The following is a 17,155-nucleotide window of genomic DNA, read 5'->3' on the forward strand; positions in this document are numbered from 1 at the left end:
CAAGCTGAAAAAAAAACTTCGATTATCTGGTTGATCTAAAACCTGAAAAAGATGAAATTAGAAAACAATGTACACAAATTATTGGATCACCTGAAAACAAAGTCAGTTGAGCTAAAAGAACAAAAAAATTAAGCAGGAAATTATCACAAGGCTGAAAAAAAAACTTTGAATTAATTGGTTGATCTAAAACCTGTAAAGAATGAAATTAGAAAACAGTGTACACAAATTATCGGATCACCTGAAAACATGATCAGTTGAGCTGAAAAAACAAATTGGTCAAGCTGAAAAAAAAACTTAGATTGAACTGGTTGATCTAATACCTGAAAAAGATGAAATTAGATAACAATGAACACAAATTATTGGATTACCCGGAAACATAATCAGTTGAGCTGAAAAAACAAATTGGTTAAGCTGAAAAAAAAACTTCGATTATCTGGTTGATCTAAAACCTGAAAAAGATGAAATTAGAAAATAGTGTACACAAATTATTGCATCACCTGAAAACAAAATCAGCTGAGCTAAAAGAACAAAAAAATTAAGCAGAAAAATATCACAAGGCTGAAAAAAAAACTTTGAATTAATTGGTTGATCTAAAACCTGTGAAGGATGAAATTAGAAAACAGTGTACACAAATTATCGGATCAGCTGAAAACATGATCAGTTGAGCTGAAAAAACAAATTGGCAAGCTGAAAAAAAAACTTCGATTATCTGGTTGATCTAAAACCTGAAAAAGATGAAATTAGAAAACAATGTACACAAATTATTGGATCACCTGAAAACAAAGTCAGTTGAGCTAAAAGAACAAAAAATTAAGCAGGAAATTATCACAAGGCTGAAAAAAAAACTTTGAATTAATTGGTTGATCTAAAACCTGTAAAGAATGAAATTAGAAAACAGTGTACACAAATTATCGGATCACCTGAAAACATGATCAGTTGAGCTGAAAAAACAAATTGGTCAAGCTGAAAAAAAAACTTAGATTGAACTGGTTGATCTAATACCTGAAAAAGATGAAATTAGATAACAATGAACACAAATTATTGGATTACCCGGAAACATAATCAGTTGAGCTGAAAAAACAAATTGGTTAAGCTGAAAAAAAAACTTCGATTATCTGGTTGATCTAAAACCTGAAAAAGATGAAATTAGAAAATAGTGTACACAAATTATTGCATCACCTGAAAACAAAATCAGCTGAGCTAAAAGAACAAAAAAATTAAGCAGAAAAATATCACAAGGCTGAAAAAAAAACTTTGAATTAATTGGTTGATCTAAAACCTGTGAAGGATGAAATTAGAAAACAGTGTACACAAATTATCGGATCAGCTGAAAACATGATCAGTTGAGCTGAAAAAACAAATTGGCAAGCTGAAAAAAAAACTTCGATTATCTGGTTGATCTAAAACCTGAAAAAGATGAAATTAGAAAACAATGTACACAAATTATTGGATCACCTGAAAACAAAGTCAGTTGAGCTAAAAGAACAAAAAAATTAAGCAGGAAATTATCACAAGGCTGAAAAAAAAACTTCGATTAAACTGGTTGATCTAAAACCTGAAAGAGATGAAATTAGAAAACAATGTACACAAATTATCGGATCACCTGAAAACATGATCAGTTGAGCTGAAAAAACAAATTGGTCAAGCTGAAAAAAAAACTTCGATTATCTGGTTGATCTAAAACCTGAAAAAGATGAAATTAGAAAACAATGTACACAAATTATTGGATTACCCGGAAACATAATCAGTTGAGCTGAAAAAACAAATTGGTTAAGCTGAAAAAAAAACTTCGATTATCTGGTTGATCTAAAACCTGAAAAAGATGAAATGAGAAAATAGTGTACACAAATTATTGCATCACCTGAAAACAAAATCAGCTGAGCTAAAAGAACAAAAAAATTAAGCAGAAAAATATCACAAGGCTGAAAAAAAAACTTTGAATTAATTGGTTGATCTAAAACCTGTGAAGGATGAAATTAGAAAACAGTGTACACAAATTATCGGATCAGCTGAAAACATGATCAGTTGAGCTGAAAAAACAAATTGGTCAAGCTGAAAAAAAAACTTCGATTATCTGGTTGATCTAAAACCTGAAAAAGATGAAATTAGAAAACAATGTACACAAATTATTGGATCACCTGAAAACAAAGTCAGTTGAGCTAAAAGAACAAAAAAATTAAGCAGGAAATTATCACAAGGCTGAAAAAAAAACTTTGAATTAATTGGTTGATCTAAAACCTGTAAAGAATGAAATTAGAAAACAGTGTACACAAATTATCGGATCACCTGAAAACATGATCAGTTGAGCTGAAAAAACAAATTGGTCAAGCTGAAAAAAAAACTTAGATTGAACTGGTTGATCTAATACCTGAAAAAGATGAAATTAGATAACAATGAACACAAATTATTGGATTACCCGGAAACATAATCAGTTGAGCTGAAAAAACAAATTGGTTAAGCTGAAAAAAAAACTTCGATTATCTGGTTGATCTAAAACCTGAAAAAGATGAAATTAGAAAATAGTGTACACAAATTATTGCATCACCTGAAAACAAAATCAGCTGAGCTAAAAGAACAAAAAAATTAAGCAGAAAAATATCACAAGGCTGAAAAAAAAACTTTGAATTAATTGGTTGATCTAAAACCTGTGAAGGATGAAATTAGAAAACAGTGTACACAAATTATCGGATCACCTGAAAACATGATCAGTTGAGCTGAAAAAACAAATTGGTTAAGCTGAAAAAAAAACTTCGATTAAACTGGTTGATCTGAAACCTGAAAAAGATGGAATTAGAAAACAATGTACACAAATCATTGGATCACCTGAAAACAAAGTCAGTTGAGCGAAAAGAACAAAAAAATTAAGCAGAAAATTATCACAAGGCTGAAAAAAAAACAATTATTAACAGGGAAAATATCATAAGGCTGAAAAAACTTAAGGTTAAACAGGTACAACACTTGTTAATATAAAACCTGAAAAAGCTGAAATCAAAAACCGTTCACACAATTTATATGATAACATCAAGATAAAATGGGTTAAGTTGAAAAAAAAACTTCGATTAAACTGGTTGATCGAAAAACTGAAAAAGATGAAATTAGAAAATAGTGTACACAAATTATTGGATCACCTGAAAACAAAATCAGTTGAGCTAAAAGAACAAAAAAATTAAGCAGAAAAATATCACAAGGCTGAAAAAAAAACTTTGAATTAATTGGTTGATCTAAAACCTGTGAAGGATGAAATTAGAAAACAGTGTACACAAATTATCGGATCACCTGAAAACATGATCAGTTGAGCTGAAAAAACAAATTGGTTAAGCTGAAAAAAAAACTTCGATTAAACTGGTTGATCTGAAACCTGAAAAAGACGAAATTAGAAAACAATGTACACAAATTATTGGATCACCTGAAAACATAATCAGTTGAGCTGAAAAAACAAATTGGTTAAGCTGAAAAAAAAACTTCGATTAAACTGGTTGATCTGAAACCTGAAAAAGATGGAATTAGAAAACAATGTACACAAATCATTGGATCACCTGAAAACAAAGTCAGTTGAGCGAAAAGAACAAAAAAATTAAGCAGAAAATTATCACAAGGCTGAAAAAAAAACTTTGATTAAACTGGTTAATCTAATACCTGAAAAAGATGGAATTAGAAAACAATGTACACAAATTATTGGATCACCTGTAGACATAATCAGTTGAGCTGAAAAAACAAATTGGTTAAGCTGAAAAAAAAACTTCGATTATCTGGTTGATCTAAAACCTGAAAAAGATGAAATTAGAAAATAGTGTACACAAATTATTGCATCACCTGAAAACAAAATCAGCTGAGCTAAAAGAACAAAAAAATTAAGCAGAAAAATATCACAAGGCTGAAAAAAAAACTTTGAATTAATTGGTTGATCTAAAACCTGTGAAGGATGAAATTAGAAAACAGTGTACACAAATTATCGGATCACCTGAAAACATGATCAGTTGAGCTGAAAAAACAAATTGGTTAAGCTGAAAAAAAAACTTCGATTAAACTGGTTGATCTGAAACCTGAAAGAGATGAAATTAGAAAACAATGTACACAAATTATTGGATCACCTGTAGACATAATCAGTTGAGCTGAAAAAACAAATTGGTTAAGCTGAAAAGAAAACTTTGATTAAACCGGTTGATCTGAAACCTGAAAAAGTTGGAATTAGAAAATAGTGTACACAAATTATTGGATCACCTGAAAACAAAATCAGTTGAGCTAAAAGAACAAAAAAATTAAGCAGAAAAATATCACAAGGCTGAAAAAAAAACTTTGAATTAATTGGTTGATCTAAAACCTGTGAAGGATGAAATTAGAAAACAGTGTACACAAATTATCGGATCACCTGAAAACATGATCAGTTGAGCTGAAAAAACAAATTGGTTAAGCTGAAAAAAAAACTTCGATTAAACTGGTTGATCTGAAACCTGAAAAAGACGAAATTAGAAAACAATGTACACAAATCATTGGATCACCTGAAAACAAAGTCAGTTGAGCGAAAAGAACAAAAAAATTAAGCAGAAAATTATCACAAGGCTGAAAAAAAAACAATTATTAACAGGGAAAATATCATAAGGCTGAAAAAACTTAAGGTTAAACAGGTACAACACTTGTTAATATAAAACCTGAAAAAGCTGAAATCAAAAACCGTTCACACAATTTATATGATAACATCAAGATAAAATGGGTTAAGCTGAAAAAAAAACTTCGATTAAACTGGTTGATCGAAAAACTGAAAAAGATGAAATTAGAAAATAGTGTACACAAATTATTGCATCACCTGAAAACAAAATCAGTTGAGCTAAAAGAACAAAAAAATTAAGCAGAAAAATATCACAAGGCTGAAAAAAAAACTTTGAATTAATTGGTTGATCTAAAACCTGTGAAGGATGAAATTAGAAAACAGTGTACACAAATTATCGGATCACCTGAAAACATGATCAGTTGAGCTGAAAAAACAAATTGGTTAAGCTGAAAAAAAAACTTCGATTATCTGGTTGATCTAAAACCTGAAAAAGACGAAATTAGAAAACAATGTACACAAATCATTGGATCACCTGAAAACAAAATCAGTTGAGCTAAAAGAACAAAAAAATTAAGCAGAAAAATATCACAAGGCTGAAAAAAAAACTTTGAATTAATTGGTTGATCTAAAACCTGTGAAGGATGAAATTAGAAAACAGTGTACACAAATTATCGGATCACCTGAAAACATGATCAGTTGAGCTGAAAAAACAAATTGGTTAAGCTGAAAAAAAAACTTCGATTAAACTGGTTGATCTGAAACCTGAAAGAGATGAAATTAGAAAACAATGTACACAAATTATTGGATCACCTGTAGACATAATCAGTTGAGCTGAAAAAACAAATTGGTTAAGCTGAAAAGAAAACTTTGATTAAACCGGTTGATCTGAAACCTGAAAAAGTTGGAATTAGAAAATAGTGTACACAAATTATTGGATCACCTGAAAACAAAATCAGTTGAGCTAAAAGAACAAAAAAATTAAGCAGAAAAATATCACAAGGCTGAAAAAAAAACTTTGAATTCATTGGTTGATCTAAAACCTGTGAAGGATGAAATTAGAAAACAGTGTACACAAATTATCGGATCACCTGAAAACATGATCAGTTGAGCTGAAAAAACAAATTGGTTAAGCTGAAAAAAAAACTTCGATTAAACTGGTTGATCTGAAACCTGAAAAAGACGAAATTAGAAAACAATGTACACAAATCATTGGATCACCTGAAAACAAAGTCAGTTGAGCGAAAAGAACAAAAAAATTAAGCAGAAAATTATCACAAGGCTGAAAAAAAAACAATTATTAACAGGGAAAATATCATAAGGCTGAAAAAACTTAAGGTTAAACAGGTACAACACTTGTTAATATAAAACCTGAAAAAGCTGAAATCAAAAACCGTTCACACAATTTATATGATAACATCAAGATAAAATGGGTTAAGCTGAAAAAAAAACTTCGATTAAACTGGTTGATCGAAAAACTGAAAAAGATGAAATTAGAAAATAGTGTACACAAATTATTGCATCACCTGAAAACAAAATCAGTTGAGCTAAAAGAACAAAAAAATTAAGCAGAAAAATATCACAAGGCTGAAAAAAAAACTTTGAATTAATTGGTTGATCTAAAACCTGTGAAGGATGAAATTAGAAAACAGTGTACACAAATTATCGGATCACCTGAAAACATGATCAGTTGAGCTGGAAAAACAAATTGGTTAAGCTGAAATAAAAACTTCGATTAAACTGGTTGATCTGAAACCTGAAAAAGACGAAATTAGAAAACAATGTACACAAATCATTGGATCACCTGAAAACAAAGTCAGTTGAGCGAAAACAACAAAAAAATTAAGCAGAAAATTATCACAAGGCTGAAAAAAAAACTTTGATTAAACTGGTTAATCTTATACCTGAAAAAGATGGAATTAGAAAACAATGTACACAAATTATTGGATCACCTGTAGACATAATCAGTTGAGCTGAAAAAACAAATTGGTTAAGCTGAAAAAAAAACTTCGATTTAACTGGTTGATCTGAAACCTGAAAAAGATGGAATTAGAAAACAATGTACACGAATTATTGGATCACCTGAAAACAAAGTCAGTTGAGCTAAAAGAACAGAAAAATTAAGCAGAAAAATATCACAAGGCTGAAAACAAAACAATTATTAACAGGGAAAATATCATAAGGCTGAAAAAACTTAAGGTTAAACAGGTACAACACTTGTTAATATAAAACCTGAAAAAGCTGAAATCAAAAACCGTTCACACAATTTATATGATAACATCAAGATAAAATGGGTTAAGCTGAAAAAAAAACTTCGATTAAACTGGTTGATCGAAAAACTGAAAAAGATGAAATTAGAAAATAGTGTACACAAATTATTGCATCACCTGAAAACAAAATCAGTTGAGCTAAAAGAACAAAAAAATTAAGCAGAAAAATATCACAAGGCTGAAAAGAAAACTTTGATTAAACCGGTTGATCTGAAACCTGAAAAAGTTGGAATTAGAAAATAGTGTACACAAATTATTGGATCACCTGAAAACAAAATCAGTTGAGCTCAAAGAACAAAAAAATTAAGCAGAAAAATATCACAAGGCTGAGAAAAAAAACTTTGAATTAATTGGTTGATCTAAAACCTGTGAAGGATGAAATTAGAAAACAGTGTACACAAATTATCGGATCACCTGAAAACATGATCAGTTGAGCTGAAAAAACAAATTGGTTAAGCTGAAAAAAAAACTTCGATTAAACTGGTTGATCTGAAACCTGAAAGAGATGAAATTAGAAAACAATGTACACAAATTATTGGATCACCTGTAGACATAATCAGTTGAGCTGAAAAAACAAATTGGTTAAGCTGAAAAGAAAACTTTGATTAAACCGGTTGATCTGAAACCTGAAAAAGTTGGAATTAGAAAATAGTGTACACAAATTATTGGATCACCTGAAAACAAAATCAGTTGAGCTAAAAGAACAAAAAAATTAAGCAGAAAAATATCACAAGGCTGAAAAAAAAACTTTGAATTAATTGGTTGATCTAAAACCTGTGAAGGATGAAATTAGAAAACAGTGTACACAAATTATCGGATCACCTGAAAACATGATCAGTTGAGCTGAAAAAACAAATTGGTTAAGCTGAAAAAAAAACTTCGATTAAACTGGTTGATCTGAAACCTGAAAAAGACGAAATTAGAAAACAATGTACACAAATTATTGGATCACCTGAAAACATAATCAGTTGAGCTGAAAAAACAAATTGGTTAAGCTGAAAAAAAAACTTCGATTAAACTGGTTGATCTGAAACCTGAAAAAGATGAAATTAGAAAACAATGTACACAAATCATTGGATCACCTGAAAACAAAGTCAGTTGAGCTAAAAGAACAAAAAAATTAAGCAGAAAAATATCACAAGGCTGAAAAGAAAACTTTGATTAAACCGGTTGATCTGAAACCTGAAAAAGTTGGAATTAGAAAATAGTGTACACAAATTATTGGATCACCTGAAAACAAAATCAGTTGAGCTAAAAGAACAAAAAAATTAAGCAGAAAAATATCACAAGGCTGAAAAAAAAACTTTGAATTAATTGGTTGATCTAAAACCTGTGAAGGATGAAATTAGAAAACAGTGTACACAAATTATCGGATCACCTGAAAACATGATCAGTTGAGCTGAAAAAACAAATTGGTTAAGCTGAAAAAAAAACTTCGATTATCTGGTTGATCTAAAACCTGAAAAAGATGAAATTAGAAAACAATGTACACAAATCATTGGATCACCTGAAAACAAAGTCAGTTGAGCGAAAAGAACAAAAAAATTAAGCAGAAAAATATCATAGGGCTGAGAAAAAAACGGAGATTCAACTGGTAGAAAAACACTGCTGACGCCAACTGATCCATCTCATACACAACCCCAGGCTGAAAATTACCCACTGTATTTCCAAAGTAATCAAATAATACTGACATAAACCAATGAATGATCAGAAAGGTGTAAAAAGGAAATGTCAAGTTATGATTAGGTGTGAAAGAGATCTGATCAGTATACTGAAAAACTGAAACGGAATAAAAATGTGATTAGCTGAATGAGTTTAAATGCAGTTTTCTGACGAACCAGTAGATACGTTGTGAATGCGATATAAAAATACCACGTTAGTCCGTAGAGCCAGTAAGTGGCAAGTCGACGCGAAAAGGGCAGCATCGTCTGACTTGAAAACAATTGAACCCAATTCCGACCATGACTGACGGTACAATTGTAGTCGATTCCTGCAAGTTAGAATAATATTGTTTTAGTCCAGAGAGTTTGAAATTAATCGAAAAAAGCACGGGTAAGTAGGCAGAATTGAAAATCACATTTGGCTCAATACGGAATCAATAAACGATGAGAGGATAGCTGGTAATTGAGAATCATATCGATGACGTGCCTGTTTTTCCTCACGGAGCAGCGGTCGGTGCAGTTTCGTCGTTCGTTCTGTACACTCGTCTATTGAAGGGACGCAATTCAGTCAATTTCTGGCGACGACTGACGGTCAAAGTGCTGTTGATTTCTGTAAGTTGGTATAATATTTTATTAGTGTATTCAGTCTCCATCATCAATCGGCCCACCGCATTGAAAAATTCACCACAAGAGTGAAAAAAAAAATATTATGACATTGTGCAGAATAAATACTATGCGATCGCGTTCGGTCTCGGATGAACCTTGGTGCGACTCAAAGCCATCACGTGAAAATAAACTACACCTTTTTCAAGCTGCTGCATTCATCTCGTAGCGGTTTCGTCAACGTTGGTTTCGCCACGAGCGTGCCATGGATCACGTTGAAGGTAATGAACTGTAATGGAAATTAATGGAAGCATGTATTTAAACATTCAATGTAAGTCAATCGTATCTGAGTGTAGTATTTCTCAGGCATATTATTGCCTTTCTAGGTGGACAATTATTCATTGAAAATTAGATCGAATGCTCACCTATCCTTTTTTTTCAATAAAGTAACTGTTCAATTGCTAACGTCGTTTCTCAAGAAACCCGGATTGAGCTGGAGCTGGAACAAAAAAATCTAGTTGAATGACAGCTCGGAGAAAATATTTCCTGCAACAGTTTTTGGCATCGTTTCGAATGCAAAAGTATACTTTGCGTTGGACAATTAATTATCGACCAAGAACCATTGCAGTAAATATTTTCTCCACAAAAAAATTATATCCGTTTTCACAACCGGTGGAATCAATGAAGCCGGGTCGATTCACCTGAAACAGAGAAAATCAGGCTGAATGAAAAATTATTCACAGATTCACTGAAAACATAACATCAGATGTTATTTTTTATATCTTAGTATAAGCAGAAAACGATCAAGTGTCCTGAAAAAAGTATGATATTAAAGCTGTAACAGAGAAAAAACTTGATTAGCACAATAAACAGCATAAAGGAATAAGAGTTTGACCGCGACACATTCAATAGCAGAGATGAAAAAATATGAGCCAAATAAATGATATGCATCATTTTCATCGTCGTTTGCACACTCACGATTTCGGGAGGGGTCTCAAGTCAGCGCGCAAAAGGCAGCGTTGTCGGACTTGGAAACTTGGGTAATCACGGTTGAAAAACGCGTTGAAAATAGAGATTTTTTTCCGTTCTCATTGTGGACAGCTTTCGCGAAATCGACGCGCAAAAAGGCGCGATCGATTTGTTCGGAAATGGACACAACTTAAAGTAAGTGGACTTGTCGCATAATCCTGTAGAAAGAAAATCCGCATTCGTGTCTTTACGATTTCGACACGCTGCGATGCGGATTTTTTCTCTCAGATACGAAATCAAGTCCGGGCAGGGTCTTGGGGAGGATGGAGAGCATGCATTGTGTGGCGTGACGGTCGGCGGTCCTCTTCGACGCGACGTCTTCGAGCTCGGCATCTCTTCTCATCTAGCGCACCACGAAACGCGTAGATGATTCAGAGACGCGTTCAGCCCATTCAGGCGATTGCAGCAAATGATTCGGAGAAATTGGCAAAGTAAAGGCGACGAAAGAAGACACGACTTTCAACGTCATCAAAAGTTACCCTGGCTGAACAAAAATTCTGCAGTCGCCTGACGCTGTGGAATGTACAAAAGTTAGTCACTTCCGGTACATCGCGACCTTCCTACCCTCGCCTGATTCCCTGTATCTTCGACCCACCCAACGGAGTTGTTGAAAAAATAAAAGAAAAAAAAAAGAAGAGACAGACACTCACACTCACAATCGTAAACAACCGATCCCATTGCAATTCCCTCTCTACCTGCCCGATTCAATACCTATATACGACCTAACGATTGTCACATTCTTTCCAACACAATCATTCGTCTCCAATCGCCTCGTGGTTGTGTGCGTGACTTACTTGTTCGTCGTGTACCTGTAGGGAAGAATACGTTCGTGTACCGCCAACCGCCAGCTCCGCTACTCAGTAGTTTTGCGATTGCTGGATGGCTCGTGGCACACAAACGTCAAAAAAAAAAACGGGTTAGACATCCTACATGCTTAACAGCATCTTTCTAAGCGAGCTAATCTGCAATTGATCAATTCGTGCTGGCTAATGTGAAACGGAAAGTAACTCGAATCAAAGCATGCACTTGGATCACTTCAAGTTGTGCCAGACTTTATGAGTTATATTGAATAAGTAAAAAATTGTTAAGAAATTAATAAAACCTCAGGCAAATCCACCGCTTAAAAGACAATATCTCGAATAATTTCAAAAGTCAATCAAATTTTGTTCTCGCAAATGTCGAGTAAGCAATGGTTCCCTGTCGCGATGCTCATTCCACTTTCGGCAGCGGGCAATGGTTTTGACGATACTTGAAAGTTGCTCAAAATAATTACAAGGAAATGATTCGACTAGTAAATGAGCTCCGCCGCTGCAGCGAATGAGCCTATCCATGCAGCTCAGCAAAGATTTTGTGTAACAATTGTTACCGCCACGCCACCTGACAAAGGGACACCGGGGAGGAAAACACCAATAACCCAAATGCATGCGACTCACGGGCATTGCCGTGTACTTCAGGAGTTACTCGAATGTCGCTGCTTGCGAACCATGGCCAGTATCCACAGCAAGTTCCAACAGTCTTCAAATTTTTCAACGTCATGTCTTTCCTTGCGCCAGTTTCTTCCGAGCTTCTCATGGTTCATCTGAAAAGTGAATCATATCTGTTACTCAATTTATTCATGAAAGTTTATTCGACAGGCATCGACTCAGTATCGACCAATTATTTGGTTCTCATTATTTCTTCAAATAGGTATATTATTGGTATTGCATATTTCAACATAGGTCGGTGTGGTTCTTTCGTTTGATGAGCAATTCAAGGATATAAATTCCTCTTACCTATCGTCGGCTGCATCGCACTCCGACGCGGATCTCTATTTCCATACCATCTAATTGGACAGGTTCAGGATTGTACGCCTGCTCGTTGTGCTGAAATTCAAGAGAATATACGTATTATATCAAACAATCGATTCGGACTTTATCCGAGTACACGCTGTTGCTTGTATCAACAGTTATTGTATTTGACGAACGAATGATCTGCAGAGTTTAAAGTTAAAAGACAGAAGCACGGCTAAGTATGCAGAATGGAAATTCAGATACAGTTTGAAACGAAATTAGTAGCCGATGAAAAAAGAGCTGGTAAGAATCACATTGGTATCGTACCTGCCTTTCCTTATGAAGCAGCAATCGGTGCAGTCGCAACATTCATTCCGTACGCTCGTCTGATGAAGGAACGCAATTCAGTACAATTCTGACTACGGCTGACGGTACAACTCCAGTTGATTTCTGCAAGCTGAGATAATATTTTGTTAGTTTATTCAATCTATATCGTCAATGGGTACACCGCAACTTAAAATTTACAATAGATTCAAAAAACATCATGATAATGATGTACGGAATAAATATCGTGCGATCGCTTTCCGTTACAGACAAACACTACATCGTACTTTCAGGTTGCATTGTCGAACGAGGCATGAGAAGATATGAAAAATAAGCTCGAAGTATCCAAAGAATCGTCTCATACTTCTTTTTCTTCGGGGCGGTAGACGGTGTAAAACAATGTATTACAAATTAACTCCCCATACGATTTTGTAAGAAAAAACTAGTAAGTTAGTATCGTATCAATAATGCACCTGTTTTTCCTCATGAAGAAGCAGTCGGTGCAGCTCCGTCATTTGTGCTGTACGCATTTAGTCAATTTCTGACCATGGCTGACGGTAGAACTGCAGTTGATTTCTGTAAGTTGGGATAATATTTGGTTAGTCGGTGCAGAGTTTAAAAATAAAAGACACAAACGTGAGTAGATACGCAAAATTGGAAACCAGATTTACTTCAAGACGGAATCAGTAGACGACGAAAAGATAGCTGGTAAGTAAGAATCTCATCGACTACACACCTGTTTTTCCTCACAGCAAAGATATCGGTGCTGCTTCGATGTTCGTTTCTGACCATTGATGACGGTAGAACTGCATTTGATTTCTGTAAGTTGGGATAGTATTTGGTTAGTCGGTGCAGAGTTTAAAAATAAAAGATACAAGCGTGAGTAAGTACGCAGGATTGGAAACCAGATTTACTTCAAGACGGAATCAGTAGACGACGAAAAGATAACTGGTAAGTAAGAATCGCATCGATGACGCACCTGTTTTTCCTCACAGAGAAGCACTCGGTGCAGCTTTGACATTCGTTCTGTATGCTCGTCTGATGAAGGAACGTTCCAATCCAATTCTGACCATTACTGACGGTACAACTGCAGCTGATTTCTGTAAGTCGGGATAATATTCTGTGAGTGTACTTATTCACTATAATCAATGGGTACACCGCATTCAAAAATTCACCCCAAATATATCACTTAAAATATAATGATAATGTGAGAAATAAATAATGTGTAATCGTGTTCTGTTCCAGATAAACAATATATTGTAATTCTTAGTTGCATTTTTCAACGAGGTATGAGGAGCTACGGAAAATTAGCTCGAGGTATCCGAACATTCGTATCGCAACTTTACTCTACTTGAAACAGCACACGGTGTAAAACAATAGATCGCGAATCGATGGGCCATTAAAATCCCGTAAGAAAAATAAACCTGCGGCTTCATTCGGAGGAAATTTCACAACTTACACCACAACTCTGCTTTCAAACAATATTCTGATAAACTCGCTATCACAGGTGTACATACACGTTGAAATTATTCGACTCGATGATAATCGCGATTCGTAATGACGAGACACTGACGCTTATTTTTCACTCACGTACGCGAATTACACCGAACATAATATATATTATTTACCATTGGTCGTATTCTCATCGACAATTCGCCACTAAATTACTTCGAAGATCGTATCAAATCTCATCATAGAAGCAAGTATTCGATTGAAGCTGACTGAACTCTGACTGCGAGCGTCTCAGAAAATTTGAAGACTCGCGTAGCAACTGTCCGTTCCAAGAACTCGGTGACTCTCGACGCTAACGTACCGGGAAGTCGAAGCATTTGAATATTGAACCAATCAGAGAGTTATCTCCTGTCGAGGGCTTCTGATTGGCTGAAATTGAACTTAGCTGTCATGTGACGAACAGCGCTTTGTTTCTTTTGTTTTGCCGCCCAAACTGGGAGCAGCCATCTTGAGAAAAAATGAGACCGACGTTTTCCACATTTTTGATGAAGTATCAGAATGATTAATCAACCGACATATAACACAACGAGACAAGTTGTGGCCAGCAAAATCTGAACGATAATTGATCTGCCGTTAATTCGGTGGATCAAACATGGCCGGCTAGAAAATTATAATTGTTCACAATGAAATTTTCCACGCTCACCAAACGCTATGGGCCAACAATCACGGCTAACTTCGAACGAAATACGTTCGTAGCTGAATCTAACCGCTAGGAATATTACGTACGATTTATCGAAACGCGTCTCGTCAACGAATGGACCAGCTAGCGCAGTATCCAGTCAATTAAATTACCATTCAGGACTCTCTGACAGCTAAACGGCCTATTTCACCCCGCGAAAAGTTGTAGTCAGAACGCGGTATTGCTCACGAATCGAATTTTCCATTAGCTTTGATACGATCGCGTAAGAGTGCCAAACGTACCTTGTAGCAGTGGTAGACTGTTCTCAACGCCAATCTTTCTGTTTTCCGGGTTCCGTAGGCTTCGGGGTTCGCTGCAGATTGACTATCGAACGCAATCCTCGGAATGCAGATTGGATTTAGGGGTACGAATCGATCAGTGCGATCGAGAAGGACTGCAGCGGAACGGAACCGAACCGCCCCCCCCCCCCCCTGCCGCGCTCGTGTACTTCTCGCGAGCGAATTACGTCAACCGACTAGCAACAGTGCTGAGCTAACTTCACTCCATATATTTCCCGCCAAACAATTGCGCATCACCTGACGGTCGGTCAGCAGTGCCCTACACTTACCAGCCTGCTCGGTAACAATGTAGCCTATGCGTTTATTTGTATACAATAGCGCACAATCTTGATTTGCGATTCTTACGATTTTCTCGATATAAATATATTGCCTATTAAATAATCGACAAGTATATGAAATGGAGGTCAAATTTTCTGGCACCACGATTAGCGTTATATATTCTGTAGATTTATTCTGACATTACGAGAAAAACGCAATTTTGAAAGAACAGTTCAATTTCTGAAACAGGTCTGAAACATCTCAAAATCGTTCAAAGAGTGTTTCTTCACGCATATGAAGGCATTTTCAGACAATATTTTCATTCAAAAATCAACGGGTTAGAATTCGTTACGCGAGGAAACTTCTATGTCAATATTCCTCTAGCCTAGTTTCATAGGGCTTCAGAAGTCGGCATTCGACTGATTGTCCTAAACTTTAATCACGGATTGAATAGCGATGAGCAAACAAATGATCTGAATGCTCAAAATTTCGTATGATCATAAATTTAATTCTTTGTTTTCGAAATGACTGAAATTATGGATAGTAGAAGTTGCGAAAGCCGAACGAGCCAAGAAATAAAAAGAAGCCTTTCTCATTGATTAACAAAACAATCGATCATTATTTCTGAAATTTGGAAAAAAAAGTATCGGAATGATTTCAAAATAACTAAATGAAACGCAGTTGTAAAATATATAAAAAATCAACATGTTATTTTGGTATCAAATAAATTAACGAGTACCTCTGATTTACCGTATGGCATGTGAAAATCATGATTCGATTCTATTTTCCTTTCAATTAATGACAAATAATAGCCAAAAATGAAATATAATTGAGAATTCCTTCTATCATTTAGGCGGTATAGCGAGTCGCACAGATATAAAGTACGCAGAACTAAAACACAGATTTAGTTCGAAACGAAATTAGTAGACGAAGAAAAGATAGCTGGTAAATAAGAATTATGTCTATGACGCACCTGTTTTTTCTTATGGAGAAGCAGTCGGTGCAGCTTCGCCGTTCGTTCTAGACGGTCGTCTGGCGAAGGAACGCAATTCAGTCAATTTCTGACGACGACTGACGGTCAAAGTGCTGTTGATTTCTGTAAGTTGATATAATATTTTATTAGTGTATTCAGTCTCCATCATCAATCAGCCCACCGCATTGAAAAATTCACCACAAGAGTGAAAAAAAAAATATAATGACAATGTGCAGAATAAATACTATGCGGTCGCGTTCGGTCTCGGATGAACCTTGGTTCGACTCAAAGCCATCACGTGAAAATAAACTACACCTTTTTCAAGCTGCTCCATTCATCTCGTAGCAGTTTCGTCAACGTTGACCTCGCCACGAGCGTGCCATGGATCACGTTGAAGGTAATGAACTGCAATGAAAATTAATGGAAACATGTATTCAAACATTCAATGTAAGTCAATCGTATCTGAATGTAGTACTTCTGAGTCGTAATATTAACTTCCTAAGTGGACAATTAATCATTAAAAATTAGATCGATCGCTCACCTACTGTTTTTCTTTGAATGAAATAGCTGTTCAAGTGTTGACGTCGTTTCTCGAGGAAACTAGATTGACTGAACTGAAACAGAAAAATCTAGTTTCAAGAAAGCTCCGAGAAAATATTTCCTGCAATAGTTTTTGGCAGATTCTTTTGATTGCAAAAGAATATTCTTCTTTGGACAATTAATTCTCAACTAAGAACCATTGCAGTAAATATTTTCTCCAAAAGAAAATTATATCCGTTTTCATAACCGGTGAAATCAATGAAACCGGGTTTATTCACCTGAAACAGAGAAAAACACTTTGAATGAAAAATTATTCACAGATTCAGTAAAAACAAAACATGAGGATTATATTAAAGTGTCATGCCACAGGCATTTTTTTTATATCTTAGTATGAGCAGAGCACGATTAAGTGACCTGAAAAAAGTATGAAATTACAGCTGTAACAAAGAAAATATTTGATTAGCACAATTATTAGCAAAGAGAAAAAAAAATGAACCGACATGTCAAATAGCAGAGATAACAAAATATAAGCCATTAAATGCTTTGCATCATTTTCATCGTCATTTGCACACTCACGATTTCAATTCTGTACATCAAAAGATGCCGCGCTTGTGCTCAGAGTCAGAAGGTGTCAAGTCAGCGCGCAAAAGGCAGCGTTGTCCGACTTCGAAACATTGGTAATTACGGTTGAG

The sequence above is a fragment of the Diprion similis genome, chromosome 3 (assembly GCF_021155765.1).
Source record: "Diprion similis isolate iyDipSimi1 chromosome 3, iyDipSimi1.1, whole genome shotgun sequence".
In the NCBI taxonomy this organism is placed as follows: Eukaryota; Metazoa; Arthropoda; class Insecta; order Hymenoptera; family Diprionidae; genus Diprion; species Diprion similis.